The sequence below is a fragment of the Cavia porcellus genome, unplaced genomic scaffold (assembly GCF_034190915.1).
Source record: "Cavia porcellus strain 051 isolate PalLab524CR breed Dunkin Hartley unplaced genomic scaffold, mCavPor4.1 scaffold_32, whole genome shotgun sequence".
NCBI lineage: Eukaryota > Metazoa > Chordata > Mammalia > Rodentia > Caviidae > Cavia > Cavia porcellus.
The window spans coordinates 35,806,526-35,829,336 of record NW_026947515.1 but is presented as its reverse complement, the minus strand read 5'-3'; the positions used below and the strand labels follow the sequence as shown (position 1 = coordinate 35,829,336).

At 42.0% G+C, this 22,811-nt stretch overlaps 1 non-coding gene across 1 annotated transcript; it reads right to left on the bottom strand.

The window, feature by feature from the left end:
- Positions 1-15,573: 15,573 nt before the first annotated feature.
- Positions 15,574-15,677, bottom strand: LOC111755760 (small nucleolar RNA U13). The gene has a single exon (XR_002790322.1). It is a non-coding gene; the product is annotated as a small nucleolar RNA U13 (small nucleolar RNA).
- Positions 15,678-22,811: the final 7,134 nt, after the last annotated feature.

The window sequence follows — 22,811 nt, the reverse complement described above, 5'->3', positions numbered from 1 at the left end:
GGCCTGAACAAGCCCGCCAAATTGTCATGTCTGCCCAGTTACCCGTGACGCTAGCCTATCAGCTTGTTAGACGCGCTTCTCTGTGATTGGATACTGCTTCCCCTTATAAGAGGTTGTTCCTGCCCCCAACGGGCAGAAGAGGAACCAACGTTGAGGGTGGCGGACCTTGTTAGGTCCGGTTCGCTGTACGCAATAAAGTTTGAGAGCTGATCCTGCTCGAGTTTGGTCTCCTGTCTCCTGCGGCTCCGGCCAGGTGTGCTTTTGTTTGTATGCAGGATAGTTGTACTGTGTTAGGGTAGTTATGAACTTGTATCGGAGAGTAAGTATAGTTTAAGGAAACGTATCTGGTTGTCAAGTTGACAAAGAGTTAGAACGTGATGGTTAATTGTGGTGTCAGCTTGAGTAAGAAATGCCCAGCCGTGGATGTTTGTGGATGGTTGACTTACTGGAGCCAGAAGACCCCTGCTGGGTGTGGGTGGCACCAACCGAGAGGCTTGTAGTCGGGTTGAAATAGAAGGGAAGGAAGAAAGTCTGCTTCTGCTTTTTTCAGAGCACTCCAGTCTTTGCTACAGCCTTTGGATCTGTGTCCCCAGGCTTCGAGCTCAGATGCTTCAGTCCTCCAGGGCAGACCCTTTAGTCACTCAGGGCACTCTCTGGCTTTCTGTTATGACTCGCAGGGGACTCTGCAGTGAGTGTTGGTCCTTAGACTAGACCCTTCAGAGCTCCAGGCATGGGTGGCCATTTTGCTTTCTTCTATGCTTACTCTCCAGGTAGTCACTGTAATCTACCTAGGAAGTCCTTATATATAACATATCATACTTTTTCTATTAAGTCCATTTTTCTTATGAACCTACCTGATACACGCAGTTAGTCAGCCATCAGTTTGCAATCTAGTGGAGAATGAAAACTTCTATTTCTCTTTTTAAAGTCTTATGTTTCTGATCCCTTGGTTTTAACAAAGCCAATGACAGGATATTTGTTCATATTAATATTCATCTTTATCATCTTGTGATTCCTCAAAACTGACGATGACAGACTTCTGGGAGAACATGGCGGATAGATAACAGCAGCTATGGAGGCTCTCTGAGATGTCCGGCTTAGAATCCAGGAAAGATGTGGTGTGAGGAGTCCTAAACAAGGGGAGATACACCCTGCTGACCCAGGAATGAACTAAGCTGAGAGAAACCAATTGGAAATGCAATCCCGGTGCTATAACGGGAACAGATAAAATCTCAGCGCTGAAGTTGGAACCCGCAACTCTGGAAAACGTGATTTGAATTTCCTGCCACTGCTGCTGCATCTGAATCGACACAGCAGGGACAGAACGTGAAAGCTCTGAGAGCAGGAATCACGCCAGTCTCTTTTATGGATCCATGTTTGGAAGTCCCAAAGGTCAGCTGTGGAAGCCAGAAAGTCCACGCCAGTGGAGTGAAGGAGCTGTGCTGATAGGTTGAGGGTTCTATGCTGGAGCCAAGAAGTCACACTCACAACAAAGACCAGGGCTGCCCTGAAAGCACCACAGCCATCCTCAGCCACATGAAGGCCCTGAGCTCTTCCAACTATAAGCACAGCTGAGTACATGCCAGGAAGCCAGTGTGATGAGTTCATCCTAGAGACCAAGCAGCACACATCTTCCCCTCCAGAGCCAGGAAACAATGCTCAAGGTGAGGACCAGAGCTTCTCCAGGAGAACCAACGGCTCAAATAGCAAATGTAGGAGAACCCACAATGCCTCAACGCCTCAATGCAATAATGCATTAACGCCCTCCTTCTCCATCTTTCTATTTATGCTGGCAACTTTCCTCAGGTTTAGCATCTACGCTCAGTGCCATGCTGATGTAATCCCGTTGGTGTTAAGTTGACCACAAGTTTTTAATCCATAGCACCTTGTGTGTGGCCTGATAGTCCAGTCCCCAGGGGCTCACTGGGGCCTGAGAGCACATCCTGAATGATTCCCGAGCCCTGAAATACCAGTTCAAGTGCTCTGGGTCAGGAAGAGCCCTTGTCAAAGCAACAGGGTTCCCCAGGTTGAGAAGCTTGTGGGAGACACTAACGAGCCAGTTGGCCTGAGGCAGGGATGGCAACGGACTAGATGCTGAGCTAGTATGCTTGGCCAGGTGAGTCGACTCAGGAGTTATCTCTACTTCAGTGTTACCTCATGGCTGCAGCCATCACGTCCCGCTAGTCCTGGGGAATCAAGGGCTAAATCTGGGGATGCTGGCTGTGAGATTCTTCCTTGGGCCCAGCAGCCACCAAATGTAGGGACTTCTCCAGGCAGTGGGGTGGGAGCGAGGGCTGCACTCCTGGTTCACAGGAATGCCTAGGATCCTGCTGCCTGAGAGTGAGACTCCCTTCCACACACAGCCTACCTGTCCCCGTCCAGGAAGAGCGTGCTCTAGTGGGAGGGGCAGACCACCAATGCAGGAGGATTAGGAAGGTGACCAGAGGCCTGACGGTCTCTACTGGGGAACTGGGGACCCGAGATTGTAGTGCCCAAGAAAATGGACCACTGAATTCAGCAGATCTGGATTTAATTTTTTTCTACTTACTTATTAGTTGTAGATCTTTGGAAAAATTACTTTCCCTCCTGGGACCTTAGTTTTCTATTTATAAAACAGGGGAGACACTAGTAAGACAGGGAAAAAAAAGCCCAAGGGATATCTGTTGTTTTCCTGGCTTCTGTCCAAGGCTGCATGAGATACGTCATGCTGACCAGAGCATATAATATGTATTTGAATAGCAAAAATTATTCTTTAATAAATACAGTTTTTTAGACTTTTTTTTTCTAATACTGGTGACTGAGTTCAGAATCTCCACAATGAGCCAAATCCCTAAGCCTTTTTCTTTTTTCTTTATTTTAATTGAGACAAGGTCATGAATTTATGATCTTCCTGCCTCAGCCTCCCATAGTTCTGAATTATAGGCATGCACAATGTGCCCAGGCAATGAATATAATCTTTTAAAACACAGGATATATAGGAGTAAAAAAGAACACTTTGTTGTTTAAAAAGTTTGAAACCTGTGCATTAAAATACCCTCAGGTTCCTATGAGTATCCTACTTATCTATAGAAATATCAGCATTGTAGATAGGTAAGAGTTAGAAATAGGCTGAGTGTGGTAGCACATGCCTGTAATCCCAGCATTTGAGAGGTTGAGGCAGGATTGTCACAAATTCAAGACCAGCCTGGGCTACAACGTGAGTTCAAGGCCAGCCTGAACTGCATAGTGAGACCCTGTCTCAAAAGACAAAAAACCAAACCAAACCAAAACCAAAACAAAAAACCCAAACTGTTGGGCGCAGGTGCTCAACATACCATACCCCACCCGGGACTAAGGACCACGCCAGCTTCCGCAATGCGCTAGGTCCCTCTTTAAATTAGCCAATCCGTGCGCACCTCGTGCTCACTCCGTATTCGCCCCGTGCCGACTCTGTGGCAACTCCTGATTGGCCACAGCTGGATATAGTAGCCAGAGCCTGCATCCCATTCCCGCCCTGCTTCCTCGTGGCAGCCTGTGATTGGTCACGGACTATATAAACCAGAGCCTGCGTAAATAAAGCAGCAGTTAACTGTCGCCCACAAGAGCGTCTCCTGTTTCATTGGGGCTGCGCTGGTCACCAAACCAAAACAATAAAACCCTCACAATTACTCTCATGAAGTAAACTATTTATCACTATTTTATTAATGAGGAAAACAAGAATAGCAGTTCATTTCCTTCAAGTACTCTACATATGGCACATATACGGGGTTTAAAGCCATGTTTGACTGCTTCTAAAGTCTGACGTTCTTCCCCAGGGAACAGTTTATCAGTCTGAAAGTCTGACAGACGCTGGATTCCTCTTGAGATGCACTGTCACTGCCCGTCTCACAGGGCAGAGCTAGTTTAAGTGGCCCCAAAGAGCTAGCACATTAAGTATCATGGGTGGTTTCTCAACGGTGGTGCTGCTGACCCTTGAGGCCAGTAACCCTTTGCTGTGTAGTGTGTTAGCAACATCTCTGGTCCTGAGAGGCCAGTAATCTCCTTCTAGTTGTGAAAATCAAAATGTTTCCAGACATTGCTAAATATGCCTTGGGGATGGTGCAAAAGCATGTCACCCCCTCAGTGCAGCAAAATTCCTCCCCTGTCGATGTCCGCTCCCGGCCGGCAGGAAGGACACACGACAAAGTCTGGCAGTGGACAACCTTTTCTTTTATTTTTCTTCTCCGTACAGCCTGCCCTGGGATCGCTCCCAGCCGAAGCCTCCTTTGGTCCGCTCCCCGCGGCTCCTTCTGGGCTTCTACTTCCGGGCTTCTTCTTCCCCCCCAGGGGTGGCACCAGTATATATACGGATACAGTGTCCAATCATGTTAAAGTGAGCAAGGCAAGCTGATTGGCTAACATCATCAGTTGCCAGGCAGACTATATTGTTGAGCGGGTTGCTTACGCAGTAAGCAGGAAACTAACGTGCTCGATGGGAGGGGTAATCTACCTCAGGCTTTACTCTTTACTACAGGCCTCACGTCCGCCAAGTGAGGCGACCGGGCTCGGGGCTGCGGCTCCCAACACTCCCCCTAAGGAAAGATTCAAAGTTGAATTTCTCCTTGTGTCACCAACTCATGTCAACCAACATGCAATCTATGTAGTTCAGAATATAGGAAACATCTGATGATTGAGCCTCATTGCACAGACATGGCTTATACAATTAGGCAGGGCCTAAATTATCATTACCAGTTACCAAACTAAATTATGAGAGACATTTAAAATTCTATTTAGAGTTGCCAATTCTCAAAAATGGTATACTGGTTCAAGACAGCTCTCCTTAATCAGCTTACCTTTCAAAGTAGAGACTTCTAATTCCCACCAACAAAGTCATTTAAGTGCTTTCAGTCTAATTTTGTTTCATGATATTCCTCACAGTTATGACTCTTCGTTGTGTGTCCGTCCTGGCCTTCAGCTATCCTGTTGTCAAGACTTTTTCTCTTTTTGGCATGGCGGGGGCCACTGTAAACAGCAAGCACTAACAGCAAAAGAGCAAGACACACCTTCTTCCCGCCATTACACTGTATCCTGGCTCCACCTCAGGTGGGTGTAGCTCTTACACTACCAATCCAAGCACTAGACAACAAACCAATCACAAATGCTAGATTCAGCCGCGTCCATAGTTGCATGAGACTCGGGGGGGCCATCTGCTGTATAAACCATAACACCTGCCTTCTAATATTTTTTCCAACAATAAAGATCTTTTGCATTACAGTAAAATGTGATCTCCATTAGGCTTTCCCTACATTCGTTATATTTTTGCTACTTGTTAAAGTCCTGCTTGAAGACTCTCTTACATTCCCAAACTAAACCTTTTCAGTGTGAAACTTCTGTTTCAGATATTTCTGGTGTGTGTCCACAGAAGGTCTTCCTGTGGTGGCTACGATCAAGGATTTTCTCCAGTGTGACTTGATGACTAATAAGATGTGATTTGTGACTCAAAGCCCTCCCCCACTCAGGGTACTGGTAGGGGTTCTCTCCAATACGAGTACAATGGTGTTAGTAAGATCTGAGCTGGCCCGGGATTTTTCCACATTTATTGCACACATAAGGCTTTTCTCTCCTATGTCTCATCAGTCTGAACTTTGAAAGTTTCCCCACATTCTTTACACTCACACAGTTTCCACATTCATGACATACGCAAGGTTGTTTCTTTCTTGTATGAATTCTGTGATGTGTAGTAAGATCTGAACTTTGACTAAAATGTTTTCCACACTCATGGCACACATATGGTTTCTTTCCTCTATGAATTCTCTGATGTATAATCAGCCCCCATGCAACCAGCTGATTTGAAGTCAGACCAAGTTGACAGCAACTGAGGCACAAAACCAACTGAATGTTTGTATTGTCTGACTTTGCAGGCCCAAGGCTGGTATTCTGAGCATCTATTAGGATAATAGTATGCAGTATAGCAAATAAGGGGGTTTTCCTTCTGTGTTGTTTTTGAAATCTAGTATTGTTTCAATTTATTGTTTTGTTTTGATTTTTTATTCAATGTTTTGCTTTGATTGGTTTTGTTATGTTTTCTTTTTATTTTACTATGTCTGATGATATGGACGGCTATTTTGAGGATAACAAGATACGTTAAAGAGCCCATTGTTGGTTTCCTATTATCCTGCTTTAAGTTCTGCACCACTTTCACTTGTTTTGATTGGTTTGCTCCCTTTTACTTTATTGGGGTTTATTCTCTTTAAAATAAAAAAATAAATAGGAGATAATGTCACTTATCCAAAGTGCTGTGTACAGATTTAAGGCCACATAAAGCTGCACACTTTGTTCAGCCTGAACAACTTCTGAACAGATGGTGCTCAGTTAAGAAACCATCAGTAAGTGAATAGTGGGTTAACGTTCTTCATTTTTCCTTGCCTAAACCATCCCTGAAATCCTCTTCTTTTGTGGCTTTGGTAGTCTGATCCCCCCACCCACACACTATTTACATATGGTCTTTTTCTTTGCAGCTTTCTCCTTCTACTGACTGTCTGTTGATAAGACTCAGTTACCATCTTTGTGCAGGATGAGTTACAATTCTAAAACTTCTATCCCTAACCCATATTTAGCTTATGTTCACAATGTCTCACCAATAGAATGCTTTTTTATGTTTTTGCTTTATTTTGTTTGGAGACAGGGTCTTGCTGTGTAGTTCAGGGTGGCCTTGAACTCACCATGTGGCCCAGGCTGCTTCTGAACTCACAATTACCATCCTGCTTCAGCCTTTGGGTGCTGAGATTATAGATGGTACCACCATGTCTGGCTCTAATGTGTTGACAGAATGAATCAAACAGAAGTGACACATCATATTTGCTTATAGGCTTATCTTTTTGCTAGCCATTCTTATCTAAGTAATCAGTTTTATTTAACAAATGTTTGTCATGAGCTACTGCCTAAACCAAATGTTCATATCCTCTATCCAAATTCATATGAAACCTAATCTCTAACGTAGTAGTATTAGAAGCTTTGAGAGCTTGTTAGGTCATGAGGGTCCTGTCTACATGAATGGGATTAGTATTCTCTGCCTCTTCTACCATATGAGCACACTGAAAAGTTAATAAACCAGGAAGCAGGCCTTCAGCAGACATCTGATCTGCTGGCATTTTGATCTTGGATTTCTCCACCTGGAGAACTATGAGAAAAAAAGTTGTTGTTTATCAACCACCCTGTCTATGGTATTTCTATTATAGCAGCCTGAACAATCTAAGACACCTGAAACACCTGGGCTGTATTCTAGGCCCTGAGATACTGAGCAAGACACTCCCTGCACTCACAGGGCTTGTAAGCTAGAGGTCTTTAAGAGAGAAACAGTGTTGTAATGCTACTTCAAATGCGATCCACACACCACCAACATCAGCCTCATTCAGAGCTTGGTAAAAATGCACATTCTCAAGCACCATCACGGAGTCCTGAGTCAGTCTCTGGTGGTGTTGTCCAACAGTCCACGTTTAAGAAGCCCTCTGGGAGAGTCTCTGGATGTAAAACTTTGAGAAACACTGTTAATCATGTTTGACTACTCCTTCTCTATCCCTTCCACGGTGTGCACTGGGAACGTGGAGAACTGCTCCTGTGGTCCCTCCAACTTCATACTAACACAGAACCTTTTTACCTCAAGTTGGATTGCTGTAAAAGCTCTCATTTTCTGGCTCTTACAGATGCTGGTGACATTACCAGATAACACAATGCGTTCATTGATTTCCAAGGTCATAAATCTAACAATGAATTTCCATCACCTACTAAAGGTAGTAGAGCTTTTACAGATCTGTGTTTTGTTTTCTAGAGCTTATAACAAAAGACCACAAATTGAGCAGCTTACTTTCTCACCTCTGAAGGCTGAAAGTCTGAAATGAAGGTGTTGACAAGATTGCTTCCTCCTGCAGGGTCCGAGGGATGATCTGCTTCATGCTGCCTGCCAGTTTCCAGGGCTGGCTTGCAGGCTTTGCTGTTCCTTGACCTGTGGGTGCATCATTCCAATTTCTGCTTCCATCTCCACGTGGCATTCTCTCTGTGTCTCTCTTCACAGGATCATTTCTTACAATACTGGACCTACCGAATTCTCGGTAATATTCACTGTGAGGCAAATCCATGCTCTAGGATCCCCCTGCACTCCCACAACTGTGTTTCTTCAGTGCTCTGTATTTGTTCCTGACTACTTACAGTGCCCTTACTACTCTGCCTCACCTACATGTGAATCAAAATCTTAAACAGTTGTCAGAGATAGGCAATTAATGAGAAGCAGTGACAGGAACCAGATGATTAACGACAACCGATATTCTGCTTCAGGGTCAGGGACGCAGTGGAGGTTAGTGCCGCCTGGAAACCTGGAAATTTGGTTCTGAATGGAGAGGGAGGTACTTCTCAGTTCCTCCAAACCTCAAGCATGGGGGCCTCGCTGGCCACATCTTCTGGTTTTTAAAGAGATGCTGGAAATTATTTTTGGGTGAGAGAAATTTTCTGATTTTAAAAGGTTGGCCATTGATTCAAATAAAAACACACAGCATAATTTAAACAGCACATAATTTAAACATAATTTTTTTGTCTTTTTCCTCTTTATCGGTACCAGGGATTGAACTCACGACTGCCTGCTTGCAAGGCAGGTGCTTATGCCACTGAGCTAAATCCCCAGCCTCCAATTTAAACATAATTTAAAAAGCTATAGTATGTGTCTACAGTCGTATCTGGCTCAGGGTCATCATTTTTACTTATACAAAGCCCTGTTACCTTGGCCAAACTCTGTTAAATCTTCTAACCACATAAACCCACTTAATTCACATTTATTTTCATGTATTAGGTGATGCTAAATTTCAGTATGTCAGTTTTGCCAGCTTTCAATGGAGTTTTTAATTTCCTGGTAATCTCTTTGAATCTGCTTCATATATTCTATATTTTTTTTATATTCTTCATCAAATGATTTTCCCCTTTTTTTGTTTTCCTCCATTCTTCCATCTGTGTCTTCTTGAGAGGTGCTTAGCATTTCTTTTATTATTCTATTTATACCTTGCTTTACTTGGTTAAGTATGTCACTTTTGAACTCGTCTATGAGGTCCATCCCTAAGATATCTCTGTATGTCCACTGGTGCCTTGTCTGATATTGTGTTTGCCATCCTCAATATCCTTTGCATTTACCTTTTCTGTATCTTATTGCTTCCTCTTCTCATATTTTTTGTTCCTTTCATACAGGTGTATACAGGAGGCCCCAGTTTCTTTCTTTGTTGGTTACAGTTCATCTGAAGCATGCTGATTAGGTGCTCCTGACTACTACAGTGTACTATGGAGGTACAAACAGGGGCAGCGTATGCTGGGCCCTTCCCTCCAGGTCAGTCAACCTGCTGAGCGCTTCACTGCATTAGGGTGTGCTGCCAGGCCTAGGTACTTGGTTTGGGCTCACCTATTGGGTCTCAGCCTGGGGCATAACCCAGATCAAGCTCACCCCACTAATCCCGCTTGAGAAGGGAGCAGCTGACTGAAGTCACTGCTGCTCCTTGTTCTCGCCAGTCTGCCTGGCCCCAAAATGAATGTCATCTGTTGGAGGCCCTCTTTCTGTGGATTGGTTTTATTCCCATCACTCACCGCAGGTCAACACAGGTTCCCCGCCAGCTCAGCTCTCCGTTCTACGTGCTGACCCCTTACTTCAGTGTGAGTGCATCTTCAGTGAGTTGAAGCAGCGGGCTTTCAGTAGCTTGGTAAGTTTTGGCTGAGGAGTTCAAGCACTGCAGCGGGAGCACCGAACCTTTAGCTGTTCCAATAATGGCACTGGGACTGTATGTTTAATTGATTTCTCTCAGCTTAGTTTGTGCCTGGGTTGGGTGGATCCATCTCCCTCTGTTCAGGACTCCCCACACTGTATTATTTTTGGAGTCTAAATTGACTATCTCTGTAGCCTGCTGTTATCTATCAGCCATCTTTACTGAAACCCCACATAAAAGTCTTTTACATCCTTTATTAGATTGATTCTTAGGTATTTCATTTTTTTGATCCTATTGTGAAAGGTGGTGTGTTTCCCTGATTTCTCTCTCACTGAGTTTGTTATTTTTGTACAGAAAGGCTATTGATTTTTGAGTGTTGACTTTTTTTTTTTTTTTTTTTGGTACTGGGAATTGAATTCATGACCTCACATTTACCAGGCAGGCACTTGTGCCACTGAGCTAAATCCCCCACCCCTGACTTTTTAATCTAGCTATGTTACTCATATTATTTTAAAAATAATAAGATAAAGGTCTTCCTTTCATTTTTATTGTAAGAGCTAGGATCTGCTTAAGCACAAAGAATGAAAATATGGGTAAAGGGGAGTCTGAGGAAAGACCATATCTTTATTTTTGTTGAGAAATATATAAATTTTTTAGTAATTTTTAAAACAAAGGACAACACTTCTTTTCTTATGCTTAAAATACCACCACTGTCAACAGTGTGAATTCATTATGTAACTCATTCTTCCCACAAATAGTATGAAGCATCTACTCTGTGGGGTAACACAGTATACACTGAGCAAAACCAAAGGCACTTTCTTGAACCTTAAATCCCTAGCTACACTCTTAACTACAGAAGCCGAGATAGCAAGGATTTGAAAAATGAGCCCCTTGCAATCATCCTTAGGGCTGGGCTGTTCTGATGATAAAAGGGTCTCCTTTTGATAAGGAGACTTCATTGTTAGTGCGATGATTCTAGGCTGTCTTTGCATAACATCATCTTAACTATTGCTTCCACTGTTATTTTTTTAATGATGGAAGCTGAACTCAGGGCTTGATGCATGTTAGATAAATGCTGTACCATTAACGTACACTTACAACTGGGTTTTTTTTCTTTTTCTTAATAGCAAAGACCATTTTGCCCACCATGTATCACCTTTTCAGAGCACCACTAGGTGGCAGTGGTCTGCAACCTGTGGTTTCAAAGAGTACTGACAGACCGACATTAAAATATACTTTCACTCCCAAAACAAACAAACAAACAAACAAACATGGTGTCTCACTGCATAGTTCAGTCTGGTCTTAATCTCACTTTGCGGCCCAGACTGGCCGGAACCCACAGCCAATCCTCTCCCTCAACCTCCTGCATGCTGATATTATAGGTGAGGCCAATATACTGGGCCACCTTTACCTCTAGACAATGGAAAAATAGACCTCATACTTACACAAGAATCACATGGCCTGTGTCCCTTGCTACTCTCTGAACTAAAAGTACACATCTGTGATGTCCATAAACTAGAGCTAAGGTAGCAGATTATAGACCAGTGTTCATGCCTCCATCCCCCCTTTTAAAAAAATTTTTATTTAAGGAGAAAAAGAAAAAAAAAGCAGAAAAAGGGTACAAGTTATACAGAATTTCAGAAAAAATAAACAGTAGGAAATCACTAGTTAATAGGTTACATATTGTCATCTTAGAAATAGTTGTTCAAGTTACAAAGTTAAAGCATATAAAGTGGACTTTCAAACAGTGAGACTACAAACAGTTCTGTTCAATGATCCAGCAAAAACTCAGTAATATGGTTATCTATCTTATACACTTAAATATACATGCAGTTATATCCTTTAGAGCACTTTCTTTTCCTCTCTTTTGTACAATGACAATGTGTAATTACACATTTTGGGTTTTGTTACTCCCACAGTTCTTATTACTTTTTTTTGAAGAGAGTAAAACCAAATGTGACATAACAGAACAGGGTCAGTCAAATCAAAAGGATGGACATAATACATAATGTAAAAACAAAATACTAGGTGATCAACAGTGGTTACCATAATGCCTCTTGCTATCTTAAAAGAATTGCCTATATCATCAGTTATAATGAAATTGAACAAAACAGTAAAGAACAAACCCAATAAAAGCAAAACATTAGAGATATTACGGGTCTTCAAAAGAAGATAATAGTCAACCAGAATGGGCGTCTTATGAATCTTATTGTCTTCACAGTTGTTGCCTATACTTTCGAACTTGGTACTATCAAGCAAAACAGAATAGAGGAAAATCAGTCAAAACAAGATGGTAAGAGCAATACAGGGTTTCAAATCAAGTTAATAGGAAATCAAAGTGGGTTACTATAATATATCCTGCTATTTTTTATTTTTCCCTTAATTAAAAGGATAAAAATAAAAAAGTAAATAATAAAAAAAAGGAGATTGAGATAAAAGATGGCATAACAACAGAACAGCGCAGGTCAAAACATAACCATTTAAGCAAAACAGTGTTTCACCACGAGATAATCCCTACATAAAAGTAGTTACCATAATGTCTCTTTCCTTGAAATCTTTGAATATAACTTCATATACTGTAGCATCAAACATATCAAGACAATGTAAAACCATTCAAGGGGATGACAGTATTACAGGGTATTTAGAATCAACTAACTGAAAATGAACAATGGTTTCTGTATAATCTCCTTGTCTATAAAAGTTTTTGCTTATATTATCACATATAATAAAATCCAGTAAGATACAACATGTTAAGACCGATGGAGACAGAAGCACAAAATCCTGATGGGACTTCAAAACAAGATGATATTAAATCAGCACTAGCTATTATGATGTCTTGTTTTCTCCAAAATAGCTGTTCCTACCATCTAACCTTCTCTGCCTCATTTATGTTGAGCTCTTTTTCTGTCATTAGTTGTCAGTTTGTCTTCTTCATTTCGCTTTCTGCTCCATTCATTGTGGCCTCTCTGTCACTATTTCTGGAATCCTGGTATTTTTCTTTTTTAGAATATCCTGCAGTATTCTCTGTAGAGTTGAACTGCTGGTTGCAAATTCCCCTAGTTCCTCTTTATCCTGGAAGCACCTTGTTTTTCCATCAATTTCTAGTGACAGTTTTGCAGGATATATCAATCTTGGCTGGAGGTTATTATCTTTCAAAGCTTCAATTATTTCCCTCCATGGTCTTCGTGATTTGATGGTTTGTGCCGAGAAGTCTGCTGTAATTCTGATGGGTGTTCCCTTGTAAGTGATCTGTTTCTTGTCTCTGATGAATTTTAATATTCTGTTCTTATATTGGTGTTGGGAGCCGCGGCCGACACCGGTCGCCTTACTTGGCGGACGTAGGGCCTGTGGGTGGGAGCGGAGCCTGAGCTAGATTGCCCCTCCCATCGAGTGAGTCAAGTTGGCGCCTGCTTCCTGCCCCCTGATTGCGCTGGCGACTTAAACAACCCGCTCTGTAAGATAGTCTGCCTAGCAACAGCTGATGTTAGCCAGTCAGCCCGCATCGCGCGCTTTAAACTGATTGGCTACTGTTGCCCTATAAAAGTGAATGCCTCTCCCGCCACGAGAGTAGCACAGAGAAAGCACAGAGAGAGATAGAGAAAGTCCACCGGCGAGAAAGGGCTGGTGGCAGAGTGGAGGCCTCGCGGGGCCCACGCGGAGACAAATAAAGGCAAGGTTGCACACCGCCAGACTTTGTCGTGTGTCTTTCCTGCCGGCCGGGAGCGACCCCGACATATTGGATTTCTGGAATTTTAATTATTATATGTCTGGGTGTTGCTCTGTTTGGGTTGTAGGTGGCTGGAGTCCTGTATGCCTCATATATCTGAGTATCTTTATCTTTTGCTAAATTAGGGAAATTCTCCTGGATTATTTCTGTGAATAGCTTTTGTAGTTCATTTGTTTGTGTCCCTACTTCTTCTTTTATGTTCTTAATTCTTAAGTTATAGATCCTCTTATTGTCTTTTAGCCTTTGTATTATGGCTGTTTGTTTCCTTGTTATTTTTAAGAAGTTTTTCCTTTCATGCTCCTATATTACAAATCTGTCCTCCAGTTCTGATAATCTATCCTTAGTTTCTTTCAAGCTGTTATGCCAGCTTTCAATAGAGTTTTTAGTTTCCTGGTAATCTCTTTGAACCTGCTTCACGTATTCTATGTTTTCTCTATTTTCTCCATCAAACAATTCTCCCTTTTTTTCTGTTCTTCCATTCCACCATCTGTTTTTTCTTGGGCGGTGCTTAGCATTTCTCTAACTATTCTACTTACTTCTTGCTTTATTTCATTAAATACTTCATTTTTGAACTTGTCTATGAGGTTCCGGAGATATTGCTTTATGTCTACTGGTGCTGTGTCTGATATTGCATGTTTCTGTCCTCATTCTCCTTTGCATTTACCTTTCCTGGATCAGTGTTCTCAGGATTGGGGACTGAGGACCCTTTTTTGTTGCTCCTTCTTCCCATACTTTTTGTTCCTTCCATACAAGCGTATATGGGAGGCCCAGTTTCTTTCTTTGTCAGTACAGTTTGTTTGAATTGTGCTGGCTAGGTGTTCCCGCCCACTGTGGTGTACTAGGGAGACACAGACCTGTGCAGCCTCTCCTGGGCCCACCCCTCCAGGTCAACCTACTAAAGGCTTCAACCACTAGGGTGCACCGCCAGGTGCTGGGACCTAGTTTGGGCTAGCCTAGTGGGTCTTAGTCTGCGGCATCACCCAGGCCAAGCTCTCCCCCCCAATCCCACTTGAGAGGGGAATATGTGACTAAAGTCACTGCAGTGTCCTATTCCGGCTAGTCTGCTCAGTCCCAGAATGTCCTCTTTTGGAGCCTCCTAGTCTATGGAAGGGTCTCCGTTCATCTCACTCACTGGAAGTCAATGCAAGGCTCCCTGCCAGTCCCGCTCTCAACTCTGTTCACTGATGCCCGCTCTCAGAGCTTTAATGTCTCTGTCCCTGCTGTGCCAATTCAGACACAGCGGTGGCAGCAGGAAATTCAAATCATGGCTTCCAGAGGTGTGGGTTCCAGCTTCAGCGCTGAGATTCTATCCGTTCCAGTTATAGCACGGGGATTGCATTTCCAGTTGGTTTCTTTCAGCTTAGTTCATTCCTGGGTCAGCAGGGTACATCTCCCCCTGCTTAGGACTCCTCACACCGCACCATTCCTGGATTCTAAGCTGGGTATCTCAGAGAGCCTCCGTAGCTGCTGCTGTCTGTCTGCCATGGTCTCCCGAAGTCTGCCTCCACCCTTTTCCCCACGCTGCCCCTCTCCCTTTCTTTCCTCCCACAGAAGCTCATTGAGTGCTGACCAGGTGCTGGCTGTGTAAGTCGCTGGAAATCCAGCAGAGAGCAAAGCGACACCAGTGTCTCCACAGTTCTGATGGGAGCCCCTTACTGACGAATGAAGTTGGGTCCACTTTTTTCTTGTAAGAAACCGTACTGCAAAGAACATCTTAAGCTTGTGTTTGTGCTTGAATTTCCTGAGGGCAGTGGCTCTCCAAATGTGGTCTCAACCATGAGACTAAACTGTTTTCATTGTTTATTGTTTGCCTTTCTTCACACTCACACTCTCACACACACATTGTGGAGCTTTCCACTGCATGATCTGTGATACTGTAACAGACTGACAGTAAAAACAGACGTAATAGTCTAAATGTTTATATTGAGCTACACAGGAAAGAAACGTGCAAAACCATAACAGACACAGTGGTATTCTTCACCCTAATTTTTCTAGTAAAAATTACTTATATTAACATGCAACAAGTTTATTGATTTTTAAATGTATTAAATGTTTTTAAACTGCCTTGTTTAAATGTTTAACAAGCCACTTATCAGTAGATATCTTCTGCATCAACAAAATATCTTTTCTGTACTAAATCTTTTTTCCCCCTTATATCAGTTAAATAATGAGCCAACAGCATAACAAGATTTGAGCAAGGACCATCTTATGGAGTGATGTGAAAGCCCAATTAGCATGCTTATGAATAACAAGAACCTTTTTTCAGTCATTTTAAGAGTGCAATGACGGGGCTGGAGATTTAGCTCAGCGGCATAATCGCCTGCCTTGCAAGCAGGTAGTCGTGAGTTCCATCCCTGGTACTGATAAAAACGAAAAAGACAATAAATAAATAAATAAATAAATAAATAAACAAAATAAAATAAAAGTTGATGGTGCTGAGGACTGAACCCAGGGCTTTGTGCATGCAAACCACTCCTTTACCACTGAACTACAGCCCACCCCTCGTATTTATTTTTAATGTACTCAGGAGGTTTTTCGGCTCACTGAGAATAGCTTTGTAGAGTGTCAAGATAAAATATATCAGAAAATTTATTTTTGTTTGATGGCTTGAGAGGTAGAAGTGTACTAGTTATGCAAATAAGTTTTTTAAAAAAACACATCAGGGGAATTCCGTTATTTTTAAAAATACTTTCTATAACTTTTGTTAAAACCATGTTCTACTAAGACCTGATTTGTAAAAAATATATACTGAGACATCTAATGTTTAAAAATTCAAAGGCTATTAATTTGTAGATAGATCTCTTCATAGCGAAATATAAGCAATTTAGGGTTGTTTTTTGATTGTAGAATACTTAACTTGTTTTGAATGTAGCTTATCTAAAGTTTTAATGGTCTTAAATTTTGGCAAGGAAATATGTGATAAGCATGGAAGATAAGCGTAGGGGGCCAACACGCAACAGTGCTAATAGGCCGTTTCTTACAGTGATTTTTCACATAGTGCCTTGTTCGCTCTGCTCCTGTAAAATGAAATGTGACCACTTTCATCCATTCGAATAGCAAATTTTCACTTATTTATGAGGGCTCTTTGGCAAAAACCAAATTCACCAAGTGTGAGTTTCAGTGAGATTTTAATCTGTCCCTTAGCCAAAGCAGAACACACACACGTTTGTCCAGGAGAAGCAGATGGGATAGACATAAAGTGAACACACCCCAGTCCAGAAGGCTGGTCTACAGCAGTAATAGCACTATAGATGTGGCATACAATGCATCACAGGTCCAAGAAGCTGTGCTTAGATTATGCAGTCATTCACAGAGCTAAACAAGAGAGCTCTGCTCACAGCAAGATCATCCCTGTGTGCATTCATTTGTGCTAATAACCAGACTGCTACTGGGTTCTAAAGTTGTTGATCCAGGTATGAATATGTCTGAACATGGAATTCTATATGGAAGGCTCTTTGAAGGAAAGATAAATAAAAATAAGCCTTTTGGATTACTGACTTTAAAAACTTAGAAACTTCTCATTCAATCACATGTTGAGTTCCCTTACCTGAATACTTGGAAATAGGAGTATTTTGGATTTTTTTTTTTCAGATTTTGGAATATTTACATACACATATTGAAATATCCTGGGGATGGGCACCAAGTCTAAACATGAACTTTGAGCCAAGGATTTAGCTCAGTGGCTTAAGAGCCTGCCTGGCAAGCATGAGGTTGTGAGTTCAGTTCCTGGCATACACACACACACACACACACACACACACACACACAAAGAAATAAACAAACTTCATTTGTCTTTAATTTAAACCTTATACACATATGAAATATGAAAGTAATTTTTTATTTATTTTTATTTTTTATTTAGATAAAGCAAAACAGAAAAAGAATTTCAAAATATAACACTAAGAAATCACTAGTTGATAAATTATATAATGTCATCTTGGAAATAGTTGTTCAAGTTGCAAAATCAAAGCGTAAAAAGTGGATAGACAATCAAACTCTGACAGCGCAAACCATTCTGTTCAATGATTCAGCAAAAACATGGTAATATGGTCATCTATACGCACTTAAACATACATACAGTTATATCCTTTAGAGCACTTTCCTTCCCTTTCATTTTTACAATATCTATTCTACATTTTGGATCTTATTACTCCCTCAGTTTTTATTATTTTTTACACTAGAGAGACAGTGTGATATTTACAAATATGACTCATTGATATGAAGTGATTTTATACAATATTTTTAGTGTACGTGTTTTGACTGTGACCCATTCAAATGGGTGATCTGAGGGGGAGAGACTGAGGGAGGGTAGCTTACCATGCACTGATTTGACAACTATTTTTAAAGCATTTGTCCCGTACACTCAGCTAAATTTGAATAGGGAGGGTTAACATGCATGTTATTCTTAACATAGGACACTTTTGAGGTGAAAAGAAGTGCTATTAATAATGATACCAAGACATCAAACGAAAGCCACAATTGGACAAAGCTGAATGCAGTTACCCGATGACTAATACGTAGCCCTAACTCTTAGGAATCCCATTCTCTAATGGGAATGAGAGAGTGTAGCCAACAAGACGCTGATCACTATGCATCCTAGCAGCAAGAGAAACGGCAAGGAAGGGCGCCCTTGAGCTCGAGAGAAAAGATCGCTTAGGAGAATGATGGACTGGCTGGGTGTGAGGGGAAGAGTTTCAGTTCATTCATGCAAGAGGAGGGAGATGTGAGCGCTGATGTGATGCCTTGGGGAAGCTGCAGGTGGCTTCCTGTGGTTAGGGTATGGTGGGAGAAAGCAGATGCTAAGCTAAGCCAGGGCGCAGGTTAGCAGGTTATCAGGTTAGCAGGCCCTGCATGGTGTGCTAAGGAGTTCGTATTCTGGCCTGGTAGGTACAAGGGTCCCCTGGAGGATTTTAAAGAAAGATCATGATATAGTTTATGTTTTAGAAAGTTTTCTTCCGACAAGTGAGGGACTGGAGAAACCAGTGAAGAGTCTTTTTATTCAGTCAGATGAAAGGTGCAAGACCAACGTTAGGCAGTGATGGGGGGACAGGATTTAAGGGCAGAACTGAGAGCATTTGAAGAATATTGGATCATGTAGCCAAAAGATCCGGAAGTTATGCCTATACCAAGAAGAGCTGGGCAGAGCTCAAACGTCACTAGGATCTGGACTCTCTTCTTAGCTCAGTGTCTCCTCTGATTGATTCTAACCTGGAATTTATATCTTCTCTCTTCCAAATCCAGTGGGAAAGAAAGCCCCACCTGTTCCCAAAGCCTCAACTGATCAGTTACTATGACCAAGGGAATTAGAGTCTCCAGTAGGCCAGTGTGGTGTCAAATTCTCTCCCTCTGCATTGGGAACGAGGCACTACACAAACTGCACAGATTCAATGGAGAATCTGAGGTTTTGGAGAACAGTTATCTACAGGGAGGCAGAGCTAGGGTGACCCTCTGTCCCCGGACCCTGCTCTAGCCAGTATGCTTTGGAAGCTCTGGAGAGAGACACAGAACGAGGTTAGAAAAGATAATACCTTAGTCAGGAGGAGTCTTATCCTCCTTTTTCCTTCAATTTCTGAAGATAAAAAACAAAGAATCCCCACCTCTCCACACGAGGAGAGAAGCACTAACGTGACAGAGTTGCCTCTAAGACACTTGCTATGAATACAGAGTTATTTTTACCTCAAAAGGGCCAACAGGCTGCAGCCCCTACCAGTGACCCATGAAAGGTTGCTCTTCTATTTTCTTTTCCCAGAAATAGTTTGGCAAGTGGGAGCTGCCTGCATGGAGGGTAATATCAGGCCCATTTTATCTTCAGCCTAAAAATGCAGGTGCTGGCTTCATCTCATCTTTAGATATATTTCAAGGCAAATTGCCGATATCAGTACTCTTCTTCCTAAATACTGCAGTGTCCATATCACTACCCAGATTTTGGTATTTGTTCCCATTTTTTCTCTGTTGAAGTAGAACTTACATAGATTGAAATGCAAAACTTCATTTGTCAGAAAAAGGTCCAGATGGGCTGCCCATCTCTTGGGAGACCACCTGAGTTCTAGAAATGTCTGGGCACATAATAAGTTGATTGTTCTCTGTTGGAAAGAATATATTTTATGACTCAGTGGGTGAAAATGAAGACCTGACACAGACTGGATTTTGTCATTGAAAACAGAAATCAAAAGTAGGAAAGTATGTTAACTACTGCACAGATATGTGTGAGATTTCTGCAGCCAGTGGTTAGACAAACTTGAGAGAAATGACTTCAGTAACTGGTGCGTTAGGCTTCTGCCCTTTATTTGGGCGAAACAGCTGTACGTTTTGATGAGTGCAACGCTCAGCCGCTAGTTTATCACACTGACAAGACGGTGATTCACGCTGCTTCAGAATTACCAGACTTTCTGCGACTGTACTGTGACTTTCCAGGAAGCTGGGAAATTGGTCTTTATTTCCAAGCTGGGATAAAGTTACTCTCTTGGATTTTAGGAATTCTCCAGATCCCTGCTGCTTGTGCTCCTGTTTCTCAAAACCATCAGCATCATTATCAAGCTGTTTTATGAAAAAAAATAATCTAAAGTACATTATTCCTAGAAAAAAGCAAATTAATGTAAGTCTAGGTGTTTCAATTGCTTTTTATGTGTTGTATTTATCTTTCAATCTTTCTTTTTTTAAGAGTTCCCTCTTCCTAGGCTTAATTTCCTTCTTTTTTTTTTTTTTGTACTGGGGATTGAACTGACAGCCTCACACTTACCGGGCAGGACTTGTGCTGCTGAGTTATACTCCTGCCCCATCCCAGGCTTAATTTCTAAATTTGCTGTTATTGGCAGGGTTTCCCAGACTCAGCGCCACTGATTCTGCCTGTTGAATAACTGCTGTGGGAAGCGTCCTGTACGTTACATTACGTTTAGCAATATTGTGATCATCACTGGATAGGCACTGGTAGCATCTCCTAGTTATGACATTTAAAAAATTTCCAGACATTTCCAGCTGCCCCCTGGTATCTTCCTCCCCTTACGTTTGAGAACCACTGTTCTATGGCATGAAAGTATCTTCTAGGCGGATAATGGTGTCTATGAATTTTTCTGAGTTTCCTTTCTGTTTCCAAAGTATTTTCTGTACTGGCAAAACCTTCATAATACTTGAAACTTTTACCCTTGTGTATTTATGACACAACGAATGATCAGTAGTATTAAACAATTATATGTAACACTACATTTTGAAAAAGAGATTAGATTGACCAAATATTTCTTAAAAACTAGACTTATTATTACTATTATTAATTTGTTTATTTTTAAATGACTGCCAAATAAAGATGTAGCAAATTAACCATTGGTTTGGGGGACAAGAAATAGGTTAGCATTTTATGTTCAACAAGAAGCATCCAATGTTTCATTATTTTTAAATTTTCTTTCTTTCTTTTTTTTTTTTTTATGTACTGGGACTCAAACTCAGGACCTCACACTTTCCAGGCAGTCAGTGAGCCACTGAGCTGTATCCCAGCATTTTTAAATTTCTTGATTATAATTTTTTTAACCAAAAGGAAGACATGTTAGAAGATGTATTCAGCTTAGCCTGTTTTCACCCATTTCCTGTATGAACCAACGTGTGTTTGGGAGTAACCCGAATTGCTGCGTATGTCACATGCATGTGAACTATCGAGAGCTTGAAATAGTGGAAAGCTTTCTAGAGGATCATGGGTATTAGAATAAGGTGTTACTTTGGTTAATAGATGTTTTTGAAATAAAAAAAACAATGCAGAACTCTGAAGCGTATATCCACTGAGTTTTGACAAGTGTAGACTGCAGTATTCAGTTAGCATGCATTTCAGAGAACAGCAGAGCAGAGGGAGGGTGAAGAGGTTCTGCCTCCCACCAGCCCTGCCTGTTCAGTGTATGATTACTCTGTACGTTGAGTCCCTGAACAGAGGGAGGACTCAGCCGGCACTGGCCCCCGCTGTTATTGCTGTTACTGTTACTGTTAACGTCCCCATCTGACCCGCAATCCCTGATCTATTTTTTTTTTTTTTTTTGTTGGTCCTGTTGGGGGTTGAACTCACGACCTTGCTCTTGCCAGGCAGGCGCTTATGCTGCTGAGCTAAATCCCCAGCCCCCTTTATCCATTTATATTAGTCAGAACTCTGTAAGAGAAAAAGAGAGAGTGGTGGAATCTAGGCACCATACCTAACCCCAGCTCTCAAACACTTCTGAACTGAAACTGTAACTGAACAAAGAGAAAATAACGAAGAGGGCATCTGTGAAACTGAACCAGCCCAGGGAGATGGCAGGTGCCACCCAGGAGCGCTTCTCTCCTCTTCTTTATGAAGCACCACGTACATGCAGAAAGGTGGGAAGTGTCCAGTTTTAATTTCTCCAGCTGTCCTATAGCTGTGTGCTATTATCTAAATGTTTATATTTCCTGAATTCACATGTTGAAGGCTCTCCCCCAAGGTGACAGTACTACGGATGTGATTCTTCAAATGAAAATTAAATCACGAAGGCTGTGCCCTCAAGATTTTACCCTTTCAAAGAGGCCCCAGTCGAGCTGGGCTGTGATGGCTCACGCCTGTAATCCCAGCACTTGGGAGGCTGAGGCAGGAGGATCATTGTGAGTTTGAGACCAGCCTGGGCTACAAAATGAGTTCAAGGCCAGCCTGAACTGCATAGAGAGATCCCGTCTCAAAAAATGACAAAAAAAAAAAAAAAAAAAAAAAAAAAAGGCCCCAGTAAGCCGCCATGTCCGTGAGGAGGTGCCATCTTTGAAGCAGAGAGAAAGCCTTTACCAGATGCTGAATCCTCTGGCATCTTGATCCTGGATTATCCAGCCTCTAGAATTGAGGACAATGTAGGTTTCTATTGTTTAACCAGTGCTCTGGTCCTGATCTTGACTATCCCTCAAAGACCCATGTGCTAAAGGCTGTCTCCAGGGTGATGTTATTGGGAAGTGTTAGAACCTTTTAGAGTTTGGGGACCAATGAGACCATGGCTCCTTCCACTTCTCCTTTGCTTCCTGACCATGGCGTGAGTGGTTCTGCAATGCCTCTTGATACGATGTACTGCAATACCAGAGGTCCAAAGCAACAAGACCAAACTGATCATAGACTGAAACATCCAAAACTCTGAGCCAAAGCAGCCCTTTTCTCTTTATAAATTGATGACCTCGGATATTTTGTTACAGTGACAGAGAACTGAGTTAAGTTACCGGATCTAAGGTAGTTTGTTAAAGCAGCCCAAATGGGCCAAAACAGAAATTGGAACCAAGAAGAATGGATGTTGCTGTTAATAAGTACTTGAAAACGTGGAAACGAGTAGCAGCTGCAAGAGTTTGGAAGTACATGCTGCAAAAGTCAGTATTTCTGTGAGCTGGCCATGAAGGGTGATTCTGGTTAGCATTCAGAAGAACAGGGG